General features: G+C 38.4%; 1 long non-coding RNA gene across 1 annotated transcript in view; it reads left to right on the forward strand.

Annotated features, from left to right (window-relative positions):
* Nucleotides 1-9,923, forward strand: part of LOC106146457 — an 18,284-nt gene extending 8,361 nt beyond the window's left edge. The window contains exon 3 of the long non-coding RNA XR_001230891.1: nucleotides 9,847-9,923. This is a non-coding gene — a long non-coding RNA (uncharacterized LOC106146457). The remainder of the gene's footprint in view (nucleotides 1-9,846) is intronic.
* The last annotated feature ends 10,062 nt before the right edge of the window (nucleotides 9,924-19,985 follow it).

Raw genomic sequence — 19,985 nt, forward strand, 5'->3', positions numbered from 1 at the left:
ATAAATATATATATATATATATATATATATATATATATATATTTCAATGCAAAGCCACACAAGACAGAGGGCTGAATTGGGACCATGGAGCAAGGATATTGCCCCCTTTCTGAGCCTCTGTCTCTTCCAGGGAGCACTCCAGCTCTCCCACCCAAGGCCTCTTTTCACAGAATACACCTGTCAGTGTTTTCTTTGCTACTCTGTTGCCTCTGAATTTCTGCAAAACTTAGCTAGTGCCATTCTTATGATTCTCAGGACTTTCCAATTTAATGTTTAAACATGAATTCTCACCCCGGTCTGTGAATTCTCTGAAGGAGCAGGATAAGGCCCAGGCGGGATTGGTCCTAAATCACTTACATGTTTGCAAACAGTAGGCTCCTGATAATGAACTTGGACAATGATATGTTTCTAAAACCTATTTTCCCTTTGTTGGCTTCTAGAACCTATTCAGACAGAATGATTAAATTTTACTTTTTTGGTTTGAATACTATGCCAGAAGCAATAAGAAGCAACAGCAGGTATTAAAAATAAAAGAAGCTCATCCATATTTCGATATATACACCAAACTAAACATATGCTAAGGAAGCCCAGAGTTTCTATAGTATACTTACACTCCTGGAAGTCAATAATGTCCTAAAAATCTACTTTATCTCCCACTGAGATGAAAAGCTCTTAAGGAGGCAGTAAATAAAGTGGTTTGGACACTAATCTCAGAGCTGGTTTGAATATTATTTCTACCACTATCTAGCTCTGTGACCGTGAATTTGAATTTTCTTACCTGTAAATGGGAATATAAAAATAACTTCCTTCAGAGGGTTCTTGCAACAATTAAATGAGCTAGAGCTGTATTAGATTTTCTGTTGCTTGTACAAAATATTCAACATCAACAAATTTAAAATGGAGACATCTAATTTGGCTCCTGGTTTCAGAGAATTCAGTCTACAGTAAATTGGCCCCAAGGCAAGAACATAGTAATGAAAGAGCATGATAGAGCAATGCTGCTTACTTCATGGTGGCTGGGAAGCAGATCACAGAAGAGCAACACAGAGGAAAGGGCAAAATAGAGACCTGAAGGTCACACCTCCATCACCCTCTCAGACACACTCAGGAGTATTCTCTACTAATCCTCTACATGACTGGAAAGCCAATCAAGCCGATAAGCTTAACTGTCACATTCTACCCTTTCTTGAGTTGACACCAAAACATATCTCCTTAAATCATACTTATTCTGCAAGTAAAAATAATAATAATTTAAAATTCTTACTGACATAATTCAGCTATCTCTTGTACAACTGAAAATTCAATAATTCTTTCCCTGAAGTCTTAATAGTGCCTGTATTGTTCAAAAGTCCAAAACAAAGTCTCCTCTGAAACAAGGCAAACTCTTATCTGTGAACCCCTATAACAATCAAAAGTTAAGTTACATGGCACAATGGAACAGGGTAAACATTCCCACACCAAAAAGGAAGATAAACAGAATAAAAAAGAATCAAATCAAAGCAAGACTAAAACCCAGTGGGGCAAACATTATGTCCTGAAGCCCTACTAGCATCATGAGCACAGGGTAGTAGGATGCAAATTCCGGAGAAAGCTTCTCTCTCTAGCTGTCCCCACTCATCAGCTTTCCTCAACAAACAATTTTTGGTCCTGTTGTCTCCAGCTTCCTGAGGTCTCCAGTGCATCTTTGGCTTCTTTCCTATAGTTTCACGCATTACCCCTTTGGGGATACATTTCCTAGCCATCCATGCCTTCCCTTTAAATCTGGGTGGAAGCCTCCCTGACCTCACAACACTAGCATTCTGCTTGGAGGTAAAACTAGCATCATATGGACAACACAAAGATTTGTTGTCAATGAGAGCTGTAGCCAGGGCCTCTTAGACCACAGCAGCAAGGAACATCTAAATGCCTGGATGGCTGCACACAGAAAAGTGAATCCTGGGGTATCCATTCCCTAGGCAGCTTTTCTCATCCAAGGAGCTTAGAGGCTCTCTTCTCAAATGAAAGATTTCCAGTTTTGTATCATTGAACTGGCAATGAATGGGGTTTGGCTAATTCCTGAGATGCCCTCAAAGTATCATTTTTGACCCGATTCAAAATGCCTGATTTTGTTGTTATTTTTTGCTTTTTAATGGTGTTAACCTCTTCAGAAACCACACCTTTGTCTCCATACAGTGTTCGTATTGGGCCAAAATTTTAGTTTTTCACCCAAACGTGCAAGGAAGACCTCAGGAAGTAGGAGATGACTTTATGCTCTACTTTTTGCTTCCAATTCTTGCTATAAATCTAGCTAAAAGAAGCCAGTAGTATCTACATCACAGCCTAAATATTGGGCTATTTTAAAATTTCTTCCAACACCCACCACCTTTAAATTCAGGCCCACAAAATCTCAAAACTTGAGCAAAACATAGCCAGATCTTTGCCAGAGTGTAACACACTTTGACTCTAGTTCTTTTCCAGTAAAACCACATGAGTCTGGCTTTTACTATCCATGTTCCTACTAGCATTCTGGTCTTCTTATGTTCAATCAAAATTGTCCATCAGGTTGCACTTACAACACTGTACAACTCGTAAATTGCATTTCCAAACCTTTCTAAACTCCTCTGTATACACCAGTTTCAAAGACTTTCAAACTATTTGATCAAACACAGTCGCAGCAAGGACCTACTCTCAGTACCAGTTTCCTGAACTAGTGAGCTTTCATGTAGCTGGTACAAAACACCTGACATCTGCAACTCAAAGGAGGAGATGTTTAATTTGTCTCACAGTTTCAGAAAGTTAACACTCCACGGTCAGCTGGCTGTAAGGCAGAGATATCAAGGCAGGGGTCATGACAGAGTAAAGCTGCTCATCTCATGGAGAACAGGAAGCAGAGCACAGAGAGGAAGGGCCCCGAAGCCAGATATAAAACCCAACGTCATGCCTCCAGGACCCAGCCAGACACACCCAGAAGTGTGCTTAACTTCTCCCTTAGGTGGAGGTGACTCCCAAGTCAGGGAAATGGACAATTAAGTTTGACCATCACAGGAGCATGCAAAGTCTTTGGTATCAAAACTGACCAAAAGAATATGCTTAATCCATGTCAGGAGGTAGCATTGTTAGCATTACTACTTCAAAAACTATTAATAGTATCAGGCACCAAACTTTTTAAAAAGCCTTTAGTGTTCATCACTACATCTTTACTTTTATTCCCCAATTTATTACCTGCAAGATTTTCCCAGAAGTCACTAGGTGTTCATCTGTACTTCTCTCCTAATGATATTGAATTTACACATTCTCGCACCTTCCTACTGCACGGGGGTCGGCTGTAGAATTTATTAATGTCTCAGGAAGACCTTTTATCATCAGCCCATAAGAACTTCCTGGAAAAAAATTTGAATAAGCCTGAGGTCTTCTGGCCCAAATTTGATGGCCACTGCCCTTTTTTCAGATCTCATTTTCTTAGGGTCAGTTCTGCATAGTTATTGCTTCTTTGATCAAATTACCAGCAAAATGGGTAATAGCACTTACCCAGCAGTTTTCATCTCCAAAGCAATGTAAAGGCCCTCAAGTCCATCTGTCTATTCATTGAAATTTCCATCCTTAATAAAAACAAGTTTCAGGCACCAACATCAAAAGCTGATGCGGGCAAAGCCGCCTCCTAGGGAGCAGGTGCACTACATGCATATTAATGTGCAAAAATCAGAACTGGGAGGCAAGGAGGAGACTTCAAAGGCACACTATGTGGAGTCAGGAGATAAAGGTTTGCTTTCTAATTTCTGACTTTGAGCAAGTTACTTAACCTCCAGTCTCAATTGCCTGGTGTATGAAATGGGGATGATAAATATGCCTAACCCATATCAGGTCATTATAAGAACTAAGTAAAATAATAGCTGACAAAATGATTTATGACGTGTACAAATGATAAGCATTTATCATGACTTCCCACATAGGTCATATTTATCTAGATATTGAGCTTCTTGTCAATAAATCCAGAGGCTGGTCTCTCCAAATTCTTGAAGGTACATTCTATCCCACAGGAAAGGAGAAGGGAAAAGAAAAAAGTAGGTTGATTTTGCTTGTTGTCCAAACCCTGAACTACACAAAGAGAAATTCTGGCCATAAAAACACACCGGGAAGCAGGGAAGGTCATTGTGCCCAATTTATGGATGACAGAACTGAGACCTGGATGCATGTAATATTCTATCCATGTTTCCTTACTGAGAAGGGGAAAAGACCTATTGTCCTAGCCAACAATTCTCAGTACAGTATGTAGTCCAAGAACCCCAGAGATAATTCAGAGGAGTCTGTAAGAGCAAAATTGTTTTCATCTTAACACTAGGTTATTTGCCTTTGCCCTCTTCTTATTCTCTCACCAGCACACAGGGAGACTATCCAGAGCTGGAGTGACAGGTTGTCTTACAACAGTTTGAATGCAGAAACACATAGAAGGTCTTGAAATAAGAAGAGATTGCCAAAGGTATAAAGCAATGCCACTCTTTCAATATCTTTTCGAAAATATCACTTTGTCATTTAAAGTGTTACTAATTTTAACATGCAATGCATTTTTACTGCTATTTTTAACAAAGTGCACATATTTAGTTCTCAGTTATAATATGGTATCAACTGTTATAACAAATGTAAACACAAGATCCTTGAGATCCTCAATAATTTTTAAAACTTTGCAGTGGCCCTGATGCCTAAATATTTTATAATTACTAGCATAGCTCTGTGCCATGGCTATCTTACTACTCCTACTTTCTGAAGAAAGAAAAACTAGAAATAATAATGAACTGGAAATAATAGTGCAGATGATGACTGTTAATCCTCCACAACAAATGCATTATTATTTCTGGCTTTGACGAATAGATTGAGGCTTAGAGAAGCTGAGTTATTCAGGGTTGCACAATTCACAGTACAAGATTTCAGGAAATAAGTGTCTACCAGCTCTATTAGTAACTGTTCCCATTATTTCTATTTACTGTGAGTCCCAATAATATGTGCTGCCAGGCACTTCTATCGGTGTAAAACTCTGTAACTAATTTGTCTCTCTGTTTCTGAAAGGTCACAGATACTAGCGTTCACAAAATTCTTACAGTTTGCCTTTGAACCCATTCTTGTTTGAATCTGAGAGCATTTTAGATTGCACACATTGTTTTTTACCCTCCCACAAGAGTCTAGACAAATTTCCTCCAACATGAAAATCAAATGGCATTTTAATGGTGATATTTTGCCACTGTAGAGCACCAGCAACACTCCCATTATACATCCCCCTGTTCAAGAAGTTAATTCATCCGGAGACCAGAAAGATTTCTCATGGATCTAAGCCAGTCCACCAAATTTAACTCAGCAAGTGGTTAGTCCAAGGAAAGTCTTGATATCCAGCCCTTGTCAGTAACATGTAAAAGCACTGGTTGAATTTCTGATTTCAAAGGAGAAAACAAATGAATTTTACTTTGAATACAACTTTGAGATTGGAGGTTTATAGACTTCTTAGGGGAAAAATGGGGTTACCTTCATAAGAAAAACAACAAAAGGAATTAAAGTTTCCTTTATATTTAGAAGCTTGTCATGGTTTGTGTCTGGATGTCCCCCCAAAGCCTCATGCAGTCATGGGGCAGGCGTCTACAGTTTACGATTGATTCATGGTCCAATGTTGGGATTATGAATGTGAGTGTTACATCCACCCTGGGGTTGGGAGCCTGCATAGAATACAAAGGAAAGAAAGAGGCTTGTTCTTGCCACTCCCCTCTTTTGCTCTTGCTGCTTTTGCTGTCTTCTGCTGCCATGAACTGTTGCCCTCTGCCATGTGCCACTCTGCCCTGGAGCCAGCTGAGTATGGACTGGAACATCCACAAATTGTGAGCTATATAAATCTTTCCTTCCTTAATTTTTAGCATTGGGTATTTTGTCTCAGCTATGACAGAAAAGTAACCAAGACAAAGCTGCTGAATTGGAAGTACCAATTGACCACCTCAAGACATTTTTAAGAGACAAACCCCAATTTCTTTACATTAAAACTAGTCTGTTTTCTGTCACTTGAAGTCAAGTGCACTACCAACGGATACAGAGAGGTCTTCCATAAACTGTGGGATATATCCAAGCACAGGCAGGAATCTCTTCTGTCTCAAGAGTGACAGAGATAGTGAAATTACCAGCCAACCACTTTAAAGTAGGTAAGAGATACTGATCCTTTGCTATTTTGTAAAATGTTGTCGGTCTGTTAGTACTTTCCTCCTTTTATTTCTAAAATAGAAAAAGAAAAAAGAAAAAAAAGAAAAAAAAAGTAGGTAAGAGAAAGATATTCAAGGTTTAGAACAAATATGAAAATGGTAAGGGAAGAAATCAAAGAAGAAATAAAAGGGATTTTCTATAACTGAAAAAATGTGTTGAAAACTTTACAACATGGAAATAATGACAGCTTGAACATCACAGGAGAAAAACATCAGTGTGATCTGAAAACAGCAATAATATCTACACCAACTTCAGCACAAAGAAAAAAGGAGACAGTAAGAAATTGACAGAGACACAATAACAAGAACAGTGTGAAGGAGTCTAATGCAACTGGAGGTGTAAAGAAAGGAGATTAAAGGCAGACAAGAATTTTTAAAGAAATAATGGATAAAATTATACTCAAATACGATTTTTTAAATTCACAAACACATACAGCCAAAAAGTTCAAGCACAAAGCAAAACAAAAACAAAGAAAACCTTACCATAACACATCATGATCAAATTGCTGCAAACTAAAGATAAAGAGAAAAATCTTAAAAGAAGCCACAGTTAAAAATGACACATTGCACTTAGAGAAACAGAGATAAGAATGACTGCAATTTCATATCACAAACAGTGGAAGATAAAAGACAATAAAGCATCATTAAAGTGCTGAGAGAGAAAAATGTCATTCTATATCCAGTGAAAATATCTTTCAAAAGTGAAGAGTAATTTACAATGTTTTCAGATAAGCAAAAACTAAAAGTTTGTCTGTGATATGTCTAAAGAAATGTGAAAGGAACTTCTTTGGACAAAAAGAAAATGATGTTGAGACTTGGATCTCCTCAAAAGAATTCAGAACAGTTTCACTGATTGCTATCTATGTAAAGTGGTAAAAGCTTTTCCTTGTGTTTTAATTCTTTTAAATGAAATTGTTTTTAAAAATAAGAACCATGTATCATACATTTTATAACATGCATTATAACAATAATACAAAACCTGGAGTAAACAGAATCTTTTGAAAGATTCTTGCATTGTGAATGGAAAGAATAGAAACTATACACAATGGATATTTTAATAAGAATACTAGAGTGACTATATTCATATCAGACAAAGAAGATTTTAAGACTATTACTAGTCCTTGTGATAAAGGACATTTTATCATAACAAAAGTTTCACTTTGTCAAGTCCTAATAATCCTTACTTAATGGATAAATTAATCCAATGATTAATGTACAGAGAGTAACAGTATCAAAACACATGAAGTAAAAGTTATAGAACTGAAAAAAGAAATTGACAGTTCCCACTTGCAGTTGGAAATTTCAAATTCTTCCTCTAATAGTTGATGAAGTAAACACAATGGAATTATAGAAAACTTAAAGGAATGCCTCCAAATTGACACCTATAATGCAAGTAACCAAAGAGCAGAATTTAGATAATTTTTCCCCTATTGCTGGTGGTAGATTCTAAAGTCTTGTACATGCTGGTCAAGCAGCCTGTCTCTGAGCTACACCTCAGCCTCTAAACACTATACTGACCACAAATGTCAATACATTTCAAAATGGAAACCATACAATCCATTTTTTCTGATAATTCTGATAAGAGAATGAAACTAAAATTCACAAACAGAAAAATATCAAGAAAATCCTAAGTGTCTGGGGAAATTTTTAAAATAACCTGTAAAAAATTGACAAAGACAATTATAAAATATTTGAAATAAATGAAACACACCATATCAAAATTTATGATGTGCAAATAAAGCAGTACTTGGGCAGAAATTTTATAGCATTAAATGCTCACATTGCCAATTCTCTAAATGTCTAAAATCAGTTATCTCATCTTCCACCTTAAGAAATCAGAAAACTAAGAACTAAAATTCAAAAGTACAAAAAAGTAATTAAAAGTGTAAATCAATAAAATGAAAAGCAAACAATGAAGATAAATCAATAAAACCATACGGTAGTTGTTTAAAAGATCAACACCAACGATAAAACTCTCACTAGACAAAAAGCTAGAAAAAAGACAAAAATATTAAAAATAATATTGGATGCCCCTGAATACTCTCTGGACATTAAACAGTCAGCAGTAGAATATCATAAACAAATTTGACAACTTCAATGAAATGGACAAATTAATCTAATGATTAAATCTGGACCAAAAATGTTTCTAAACCTAACACAAATATAAAGACAAAATCAAAATAGTTGTATATCTCTTAAAGCCATCAAGTTTCAATCAAGAACATTTGGGAAAGAGGGAACTCCAGATTCAGAGGGCTTTAGTGATTAATGGCACCAAACCTTTACAAAATAAATAACATCAGTCTTGCACACACACTTCCACAACATGGAAGAGTAGAAATACATCTCAGTCCACTGCATGAGACAAGCATTACCCTGTCACTAGAAAACTGAGATGCAACAATTCTCAATAAAATTGAATGTTACCCATTGAATGTAACAATCAAAACAACTCAGTAGATGCAGAAAAGACACAAATAGTTTGAATGTTTAAAACTGGGGCTACCATGCAAACAGATTTGGAGTGGTTATACTAAAATATACTAGACCTTGAGCCAAAAATCTGTAGTATTAGAGATAATGCAGAATAGTTCATAGGGATAGAGTTAACCCACTGGGAAGACATAATTCTTGTAAATACTTATGAACCTGACACAGAGCTCCAAAATAGAAAGAAAACTTACCAAATTAAAGAGAAAAATAGACAATTCTGCCATAATGTATAAGGACTTTAATACTCCACTGTCAACAATGGACAGAACAAATAGGCAAAATCTCAACAATGAAACAGGGGATTTGAAAAATTCCAGCTATACTGGTTAGATTAAATAAGCATGGAGCCTTTGGCCTCAGACTCTCTCACTACGTTGAGTTCCAATACTTAGTAAGGTAAATAAATGAAAACCTAATTTAAGAGCCAAGTTTCAGCCAATTTCAAACAGTTAAGTTTCAGGCAAGAGCAAACAGCCAACTGATCAGTTGATACCCAAATATCTCATCACACTATGTGGAATAAAGCAGATGTCCCACAGTCAATCAAGTGATGTCTAATTATTTTTAAACAGAAATATCCATGACATGGGCCAAAAAGAAAAGGGAACTTCAGGCTGGGGATTTAGCTCAGTGGCAAAATCGCCTGCCTGGCAAGCGCAAGGTCATGAGTTCGGTTCCCGGTACCGGAGAAAAAAAAAAAACAAAACAAAAAGAAAAGGGAGCTTCAAGCTCAGAAGGGGATTAGGAGCCAAGATGTCCTTATGGAGAAGAGAGGAATTATAAGTAATACTATCACTGATTTCTTCCCTCTGTTTCTTCCCAGTGCTGCCAGACCTAGGTGCTCTTGTGTTTTTTCTACTCACTGATATCTAAAAGATCATAAAGGATAAGAAGGGTGTTGAGACAAGAGAGACCCTAGGAAACAGGTGGTATGGCCTGATTTAGTCTCTCACAGCAGCTTCACTAGCCTGACAGGGCCAGCCCAGATCACAGAGGAGTTTGGGACCAGAGATGAAACTGATAACCACTGCATGCTATATTGGGGTGCTCCCTGTGATAGGTCTAGCTATGTCTCCACAAAATGTTGACACCCTAGTCCCCAGTACCTGTGATTGGGATATTACTTGAACATGTTGTTTTGCAGATGATCAAGCTAAGGCAGTGTCATGTGGGTGAGCCCTAATCCAGTATGCCTGTTGTCCCTGGAAATTTAGACACAGACAGACATGCACGCAAGGAGAGCACCATGATGAAGATGCAAGTGATCAGATGATGCGTCTACAAGCCAAGGAATGCCAAAGATTGCCAGCAAAACTGACAGAAGTAGGAAAAATGGGAACACAGCCCTCAAAAGGAACCAGCCCTGCAGACATCTTGTTCTGGAATTCCAACCTCCAGAGCTGTGAAACAATCCATTTCTGTTGCTTACCCCATGCAGTGTAGGGTGGTTTGTCACAGCTGTCCTAGCAAATGAACACACCGTCTGGAGTAGGCAATGGGTCAAGGCTTCGGTGATGCAGCATCTTAGTTGTGTCTTTCTTAGGAAGTGTAAAAACCAGCTGTCTCCTGGCTTCACCCCTGGGAGGACAAATAAAACAATTTTCACATCCTCCTTTCTCCCACTGCTTCTAAGTGTGCCGGCCCACTCCTAGGCCCTATCCTTAGAAGCAGGCACTGTTCAGAGAGTGGTGCAGACTTCAGGGATTCAGTTGCTAAAGTTTGGTGTCAGCAGGCCTGAGTTCTCACCCTTGCTTCCATAGTTCAGCCCTGTGACCTTGAAGGGATTAGAGAAACCCCCTCCACCTCAATTTCCAGATGGTGAAGCCTGCATTGTGCATTAGTGCTGAAGATGCACAGCACAGTACCCAGAACGCAGCTAGTGCCCAGTAAACATTTGTTCCGCAAGTGCCTTGTGGCAGTGTCTGCACTGCTCCATCACTCCTGATTCCTTCGCTTTTCTCTTATTTCCCCTACCCAAGGGCGTGGCTCAGTATTCCAGTTTTAGCCTCTATTTTTGGTACTTCTATTTGGAAAATCCTTCCTCCTGTTCTTCTGATTTTGAGTTGACCTTCCTCAGTGATCCTCCCTACTTGATCCTTCGGTACTTTGACTTCCGTAGTGCAGCCCCAACCTCTTTAAAACCTCTTTAATCTCAGGTCTACACAGGGTCTCTCTTTGGAAGTTCTCAGAGAAGGATGTCAATCATGTGGCTGTACCATCCAAAGTTACGCTGCGAAGCCTCCTCACCACAGAAAGCGTGGTTAAGCAGGTTACATAAGTGTTTCCTGTGGCGGTAGGCCCACACAACGGAAAGATGAATAGGGACACAGCCTGGTAGCAAATAGAATATATAATCAATTTCACTACTCAGTCTAAGGTTCAGAACTTCTGATGCTGGTCAGAACAAAACAAGACTTGGATCAAAGTGTTTCAACTGTCATGCTTTGGCAAGCACAATGCAGAGACGTAATTGCATGGCCAATATGCTTTGATGAGTCGGAGCCCGCCTCCCCCGAGCACACTAGGGGCCTTGTCAGAACAGATAACCAACTGACTCCCACAGACCGGGACTGTGTGAGTCACCTTGGGGAACTCAAGACCCCAGCTGCTGAGAATAACAATTTCAAAGCCGAGAGTTTTCTGGAGACAATTCTGTACACAGCAGAGGGAATTTCTGCTGGCTTCAGTTCAGCCTGTGCAGAGCAGCAAACTTAGTGCTTTGTGTGCACCTAACTACAACAGCAGTTCGCAGTTGGAGGAGTTTCTGCCTTCCAGGGCACAATTAGGACTGTCTGCAGACATGTTTGTTTGACTCTACTCAAGAGGAAGTACTACTGGCACCTAGTGTGCACAGACCAGAGATGCTGCTAAACAGTGCACAGAATAGCCCTGCAGAACCAGAAATAATCTAGCCAACAGTGTCAGCAGGGGCTCAGTTGACAAATTCTGCCTGACAGGAAGGGACAGGATGACTTTCTCTTGATTAGCATAAGCACAGTGGTCCTCATTTCCCATAACTTGGCCCCAATCTGATGGACCAGCCTCCTCACCAAGGAGGGTAATTGGGAAAGACTATGGACTCCTAGAGTTCTAACTCAAGCTACACCTTTAGCATCTCTGCCAAGACACTTCACTCTCTATGCTTTCCTTTTTCTCATCTATAAAATGGGAGCAAGTAATAAAACTTGTCTTGTACAGTTATTTAAGGACTAAGAACTACAAGACATTAATCACAGTGAAGTGTTTTATCAAGTACCTAGCACTTAAGCAATAGTAACGATGATGTTTTTAATCATTGCTGTATTTCATGTATCATGTCTAAGGATACTCTGCATGTTGCCATTCTCCTGGTTGAAAGTCCTTTCCCTTCCCACCCTGCCACCTGTGATCATTCTCTCCTTCCCTCAAAGTTCATTTCTAATGTCATTCCCTCTGAGAAGTCTTCCCAGACCTACATATAGGACTGCTCCAGCATGACACCTCTGAAATGTTTTGTTTTCCTGTGTGCCCACCCAGATTATCTAAGCTGCCAGCTCCTAAATGGCAGAGAATGCATCCTACCACTTGTATGCCTTCACTTGGGATATGTTGAGTAGTTTTTAAATTAAGCCTCAATCTGTCTTTGTGATAGTTGTCATCATTTTTGATGTTCCCTACCAGCTTGAGAACACTTCCATACTACTTTGATTTGCTACATTAATAAGGATCTCCCCAACATGTTAAGGTGAATCTCTCAGGGCATAGATCTCCCAGGAGTTGACTATGGGTCCAAAGATCTGCAATACTTGCCATGAGATAGTATTGGAAGGACAAATTTATAATGCAGATTGTCTGGTGCAGTGGAACAAAGATCCTCACTCTCATTAATACCCAAGAAACAGAAATAATTCCACATAATTCACAGGAATTATATGATTCTTTTCCATGAGCATCTTTTTGATACCACAAAATAACCCTATAAAGAAGGTACCAAAATTGTCCCTGTCATTATAATTATTGGGCCAATGTCACACAGTAAGAATGGGTTCCTATCTGATCCAGTCTGTGCTTCAAATCACTCTGATATATTTTCTGTTTGTTTGTTTGGTTCGGTTTTTTTCCGGTACCGGGAACCGAACTCACAACTTTGCGCTTGCCAGGCAGGCGCTGTGCAGCTGAGCTAAATCCCCAGCTCCTCACTCTGATATATTATCTCTCAAACAGTAATGTCCATTGGCACTGTGAAAAGAACAGAACTCCTGTGACAATTACATAAACTCTTTAAACCCACAACAGTAGTTATAAATGCTATTGGATGGTTTTAAAATCATTTTGTTTTACTAATAACAGAAACTTTTCTTCCAATAAAAACTTAAAAGCTAATCTACTTTGTAGAACTCATAACAGAATTGTTCTAGATTGCAGGAGTGAGGGGCTTTAGGAACCCCACCCACCTGTTGCCCCCTTGCCTCTCAAGATGCCCTTAAAGTTGTTCTGATGAACCTGCTGATTCCACTTTTCCATCCTTCAGAGGTGAAAATGAATCCAGACCTAGAAATGGAAAACAATTTGCTACCACTCATACAGCTCAACAGTGTCAGAGCCAGAGATTCTAGGTTTTCTGGCCCTGAATCCAAAGACTTTTTTACAATATTATGATGCTTCATATGACATCTAGGCTTTCTTGTTGAGAAACACAGAAATATAAAATGAAAAATCCAGAAGGATCACTCTAGTTCATCTGATTGAAGATGCCATCAGGTACAAGATGCATCCCAATTTGAGATGTTAAAAACTGTGGATCTCAAAATCAATGACAAGGGCTGGGGATTTAGCTCAGTGGCAAAGTGCCTGCTTGGCAAGCGCAAGGTCGTGAGTTCAATTCCTGGTACCAGAAGAAAAACAAAAAACAAAACAAAATAAAAATCAATGACATGTGGTATATATGTCAAAAAACATTTGTTCCTGTGATTATAGGTAGAAGATGCTTCTGTTGATCTCTCCTTTTATCTTTTGGGTCTCCAAGATATGCGTTTTTATTTTTATTTGGAGTATTTGTTTCTCTCACTACTGGTGTATGATACTTCTGTTTGTCTCTCCTTTTGCTGTTCAGCACTCTAGGACATCAGTTCAACTCTTTTGGAATAACGCTTCTCTTTATCTGGCTAAAGTTATGGAAAGTCTAGCTAGAAAAATGTGTACAGGGGCCAAGAATGTTTTAGATAAAGTCTGACAGCCCCATGAGACCATTCCACAAAACCCATAAATTTTTTGTGTTCTGTATTAATCATAATTCTCATTTCTGGTATTCAAACTTTTCCTACTTTTGGCATTGTGCTCCTATAGAAAGAAAGAAAAAATATACATCCATCTTGCAAACACAGAGTAAACTTTGTGCTAATTTTGGGTACAAGGGCAAAGAAGATATTATTACCTCAACAAGCTAACAATTTCCAAATCTCTATTAACATCTTAGAAAGCAGGGATCCCCTAACAAAGGGTTCTTAAATTTTCAAAATGAGAAATCCTAAAAAGTAAAGTAAAATACAGCAAGTGAAGTTAACTGTGTTTGGCATTAGTGCTTCACCACTCAGAAAAGAATTATTTTCAAATTCAAGAATTCTGAATCTAGGTCAGTGTTCCAACTAGCTTTGGCTGGGGCTAGGTTAATTACTCAAGAACAAACACACATTAGTGTAGCAATTACTTTTATTCCTGAAGAAAACAGGCTTGTTGCCAAGGTTAGAATAATTTTTCAAATGCATGCAACTTGGCCTTTATTCTTTTTAAGAAATATTTCTTTGGTCTGACTATTTATTGGGTGATCAATCTGTCTTGATTGTGTAATACTTTTCTGTTTTTAATGAGAAACCTTATGTCCTGGGAAACACCTCAGTTTTGCAAACCTTGGAACTGTTGGTCACATTATCGTGCAAACAACACACTTACCTTTTCATGGGCTGTTTTTTTAAACTTTCTGGATTGGCTAAGAATGATTTTGCCTAAACACCCTGGAAAAAGTGACACCATGACAAATGCCTCTTTCCCAGTCCCTTTAGATGTCCTTTGAAAGAAGAGTCCAAAAGTTGGGAATGAGGAAAAGCAGCAACTGTAGTTTATATCACGCAACTTGTGCTACTATATTACAAACATAATTTCTATGTCTCCACAGTCTGTGTTCATTTTTATTAGTACATGCTTGCAGTGCACAATGATTACAATCTTCATGGGTAGTTGGTGCATGTACATAATTTATCTTAATTCTTCTTTTATCCCCTATCCTTCCATCCCTCTCTACCCCTTCCAACACTTGGTGGCCTTCCCATTTGCAAAAACTCTCTTTTCATTTTCTCTTCAGATCTTTTTTCCATTCCCCCTCCCTCCATCTCTTTTCTCTCCTGCTCTTAAAAGTCATACTTACTATCCCCAATAAGGCATACCTCTAATAAATTACTGCACTGGCCATATGCAAGGGAAGATAAAAGAATGAACAGTTCCTAAACCCAGTTTAGTGTATATCTGGGAGAAAGTAGACAGGTGAATCATAAATTCCTAATTTCTCTCAACTTTATTTGTTGAAGCTATGTCACATTTTTAGTAGAGTTCCCTACCTTCTAGAATTTGCCATGTAAGCACCTGATGATATACACTTCTATCTCCTGTATTTCCTGAAACTGTAGGTATATTTAGTGATTTGATAGTGTTCAAGTTAATTTTTTGCCAATTTTTTGAGAGGGTGATGGTCCATCAGAAGATACGCAATGTTAGACTACCTCTGTTTACGTTGTTAATATTGTACTTTCTTGTAGGGCACAGTTGACATCCTTTTGGTTTTCCTGTTGTTGTAGTAGGTATTTGTGTTGCTGTGCCTACCTGTTTATCTGTCAGCTCACCAGTGTGCTCCACAATTTTTTTGTGTAGTTCCCCGGGCAGAAACATTTTGGTTTTCCTCTGCTGTAAATGATCTCTTATGAGTTCTCTGTGATATTTTGCACTTGTTATTTTCTTTATAAACTATCAAACTATTTATTCCACATATGTTTAGAATCAAGCAAAACATAATCATTGGCCAATGCTTTGTGTTTCAAGTGACATCATAATTGCTGCATAACTTATCAATAACATCAACTCTGTCTTTGGTTTTGTTGTAGAAAGTTTCCATCTCAGGCTTCTGTTTGGTCAAGGTTTCCCTATCAATGTGTTCATCATAGTGAAATGCTGACACGAGCAGTAGCAGCTTTTCTTTGCTATATACAAGACCAATGTTTTATCTTTCTAAATCACAAAGATTATACTATACAATTCTCTGTTTTGAAATTGCAACATTTCATTTGAAATTTCTGCTTTGTTAATGCATACAGTTCCGGTGCTGGTCAGTTTATGCTCTGTTAGCAAATGTAACATCAATTAGAAGCTGGTAAAACAACTGTTGAATGAATGTCACTTTCTGATTAGTTTGGGAGATGGAAGCAATGTCTGCTTACAGCTAATCTTGTTAATTACTATATAAATAAGGATCTGATATTTGAATTCCAAGATAAATGAGTTCCAAGATAAAAGTCTAAATCGAAAGTATAATTCTTCCCACTTACATTGTGACCCATGGCTTTTACATTCCTGAGATCACCATGAGAAATCTGTGCTAAGTACAGCAGACCTATGAACACTTTCTGTTCAACTAGTGAGGTGTCATAATAAGTACATTTTTAAATATGGCTATTAGCGCATATAGAATGTTTTACTTATATTTCAGCCTTTGTGCATTTTACAGCATCTTGTAGCATTTTGTCTGATACAGTTTCTAACACTGAATGGCAGTACTGGCACTCTGCCCAATGTCTTTTACCCTTTGCCAAGATCTTCAATATATTTTTGGACTAGTTTTGATGTTGGATTTTTCCATTTGGTTGTGTGGCCATTTTGCAACATTTTGACTAGTCAGATATGTACCCACATTTCTGTTTTCTTGGTCATCTGAATCAAAGAGGTCTGCATTCCCTGTGTCTGTATCAGTCCATTCTTGCTCCATTTCACTGTCACAGAGACTTTGGCCCACACGGCCACCTTTAAAGTCATCATCATCATCACCATCATAATCATCTTCCACCCACAGCACTCTTTTGTTATGAAAGCAGGTATTTTACCACGGTGGATCATCTTCATCATCCGTGCATGAGTCATCTGGCAATTCACTTTTTACATCCAAAACTTGCAAATCTGGTTTTTCATGTGCCATTGTACTGAACTGTATTTAAACCAGAAAAAATCAAAAGAAAACTTTTTTAACAAATTCTGGGGTGATATGGGTCTACTGGACCCTCTAGGATAGTTGAGTAAATATTCATAAAACTGATAAGATGGAGCGTAAAGGTGGATTCAAATCCTGTGTTGACATTTTTTGCACACTGCTTGCCATTCATCATACCAAGTGAATAAACACATAGATTGCTTCCTGTATCCCTCATGGAAAGATACTAAGATGCACAGCTGGCTACTATAATGCTAAAGTACACAGCCATCTGCTATAATACTGAAGTACAAATTTACAGTAGAAAAGGAAGAGATGACCCAGACTTCTACCCCAAGGGTTTAATATTATTTTTCAGTAACATTTCATTTAATTTAATTTCATTTTTATCTCTATTAATGATCACTATCTGTTTTTGTTATCATCATGAATTATAAAATAAAATTCTAATTCGTTTCTTCCCCTAATTTATCAGCAGAGATGCTTTTATTACAAAAAGAAAAAAACTTTCCTACATCCACTATTTGATTGTCTTGTGGAAAAGTTTGCCTAGGAAAGAGAGGATAAATATTTCATCTTTTCCTTTATTTATTAGGTTTGTAAATAAATAATAGGGTCTCTAAAATATCAGTGCCCCTTTTGATAACTTAAATATCAATATGGCACAAATATACTTAAGATATATGATGGATTCCAATATAGTGCAGTCCTTTTTTTTCTTATTTTTTAAATTTTTTATCTTTAGCCGTTAGAAACAACTTCACTTTTTTGTAAGTCATTTTAACATGTCCACAAGGGCTTTAGCTTCTTTGCTTTCTGATGTAATGAGATGTTCCAGAATCATCTTATGTGTTTCCTAGCCCACATTTCTAGTCACCCACCTCTCAAAGCATTCCTTGTTCCTTAATGAGAAATGATACTTTGAGACCACAATTTAGACCTGAGTGATACTCATTCCTAACAGGTTGATCATTTTTCCCAGGCTCTTCCAGTAGACAGTATTTTTTTTTCTTTTCATGAGAAAATATATTAAGAGTTCATTTTATTTGTATGTCTTCTTTCTCATAAGACAAAATTCAATTCCTAATGACACTGGCACCATTTTGCTGCATGTGTGTGTGCCTATATCTGTTTCCATGTGACAAAGAAGAGTCATGGGTCAGGACTTCATACTCTTAACAGAAGAGGCAGGCCACCAGTAGGAGGAGGGATATTGTAAAGGGAGTGGCTGGGAAGAAACAAGGAAAGATGGTAGACAGAAAAAATTTAAGGAGTAAGAGAGTCTTTAGATCGGATACTGCGTGAAAGACTGAGATGTTTCATGCATAAGGTAAATATGCTCATACACTGGAAAATAAAACTCGTTTTTTCTTAAGAGTAAAAAACTCCAACATTACATTCCTCAGCCACCTCCCACAATGATAACATCATTCTAAGTAATTGCTATATAAATTCATTAAATCTCATAACAACAATAATAAGTAGACATTATCGTCATCTTTATCTAATGAAATAAAAAATTGAAGTACAACTAGGTTAAGCTATTTCTGAAGATGAAATCATTAGTAAGTAGCAAAGCCATGGTCCAACCTGGGTATTTTCAGTACCACAATGCCCCCATCTGTCTCTCAAGGTATTAAAGACCAACATATAAACATACAAATATTCACACACCTATGTGCACATATACATAATTCAGAAAGGAAGTGCATTGGTAGACCCAACTTATAAATATCGCATTGTAAAATGAGATGTTGAAAACCTGTGACATTTCTACACAAATCAATCTCCACTTACAGAAGCAAGAAAGCATACAGGCATTAGAACTCAAACTAGACAGATAGATAAATAGATAGATAGATAGATAGATAGAGACATAGATTCATTCATTCATTTTTCATTTCACAAAAGAACACTGAGACAAAGACATTAACATCCATTAACATTTCACCACAAAAGTCTGTGCATTTGGAATTACATAGTCCACGGACTGTATGATGCCCTTAACTTTGAGGAAGTGGCGTGACAGAAGTGATAGGTAGCTGCTCTTGAAATGGACCAAAGCTGTCTCCTCTCAAGGTACCTCACAACTATTTTCCATGAGGCTTCCCTTCTGAACATGAATTCAGTCCAGCTGTGACATTGCAATAATCTAAAAATATCCATTTGTGCCAAGTAGCCTCAGCCTAGTGGGTGAGGGGGGAAATCCCTAATGTAAGCCAGAGCAGGTGCAGGAAGTCATCCACCTCCTCCTTCCATCCCAGAGCACTAGTCCTCACAGCTTCCCTGTGGGGATGCCTGAGAAGCAGGGCTACAACTGAGAAGCCCTCCTGCCAAGAGCATATTAACCCAAAATGAAATCTGTAGGGAAGAAGATAGGCTTAGCACACCAACCTTCCTAATTGCTCTCTGTCATATTTGGAACTGGGAGAGCAGGAAAAAAAACCATCAACAGCTGGTGTACTTCCTGGCAGGGACACCAACCACTGCCATGCCTGCCCCCAGACACACTATTGCAATAAACAACTTCCCTGTGTAGCTCCACTTATTCTATTTACCAGCGCAAATAGGCAGAAGAGAACAAACCAATGTTTCAGGGCCCATGCGACGTGGGTGTTACCTCCAGCAGGACAGGGATGATCAGTGGTAGAATGAGATGAAGCCTCATTTTGCTTTTAAATCTAGCTATGAAATAAGCAACTGCTCCTCCTGGTATCACAGCAGTGCCCACCCTAGGTTGCTTCCCTCAGCTGCCTGCTTTGCTCACACTTGTCTCAGCATCCCAAGCAGATTAGCTGAACCAGAAAGTGAGGGGACCCAAGAATAACCCAAGGCCTGTCTGGCAGAGTAGGGCAAAGTTAAACAGATCCACACCTCCATGCTGCCTTGATCTTCCTTCCCTGGTCTGTCTGGCTGTTTCAAGCCCTCATTTCTCATTGGGTGAACTGTATCCTCTTACATGGTCTTTCCTGGATAACCCTGAAACAGACAACAAGAGAAGGACACAAGACTCAGTGAGAAACGAGATGCTGAATGGGCATCATGGCGCCCTCATG

This window comes from Chinchilla lanigera, unplaced genomic scaffold (assembly GCF_000276665.1).
Source record: "Chinchilla lanigera isolate Chin_1 unplaced genomic scaffold, ChiLan1.0 scaffold00079, whole genome shotgun sequence".
NCBI lineage: Eukaryota > Metazoa > Chordata > Mammalia > Rodentia > Chinchillidae > Chinchilla > Chinchilla lanigera.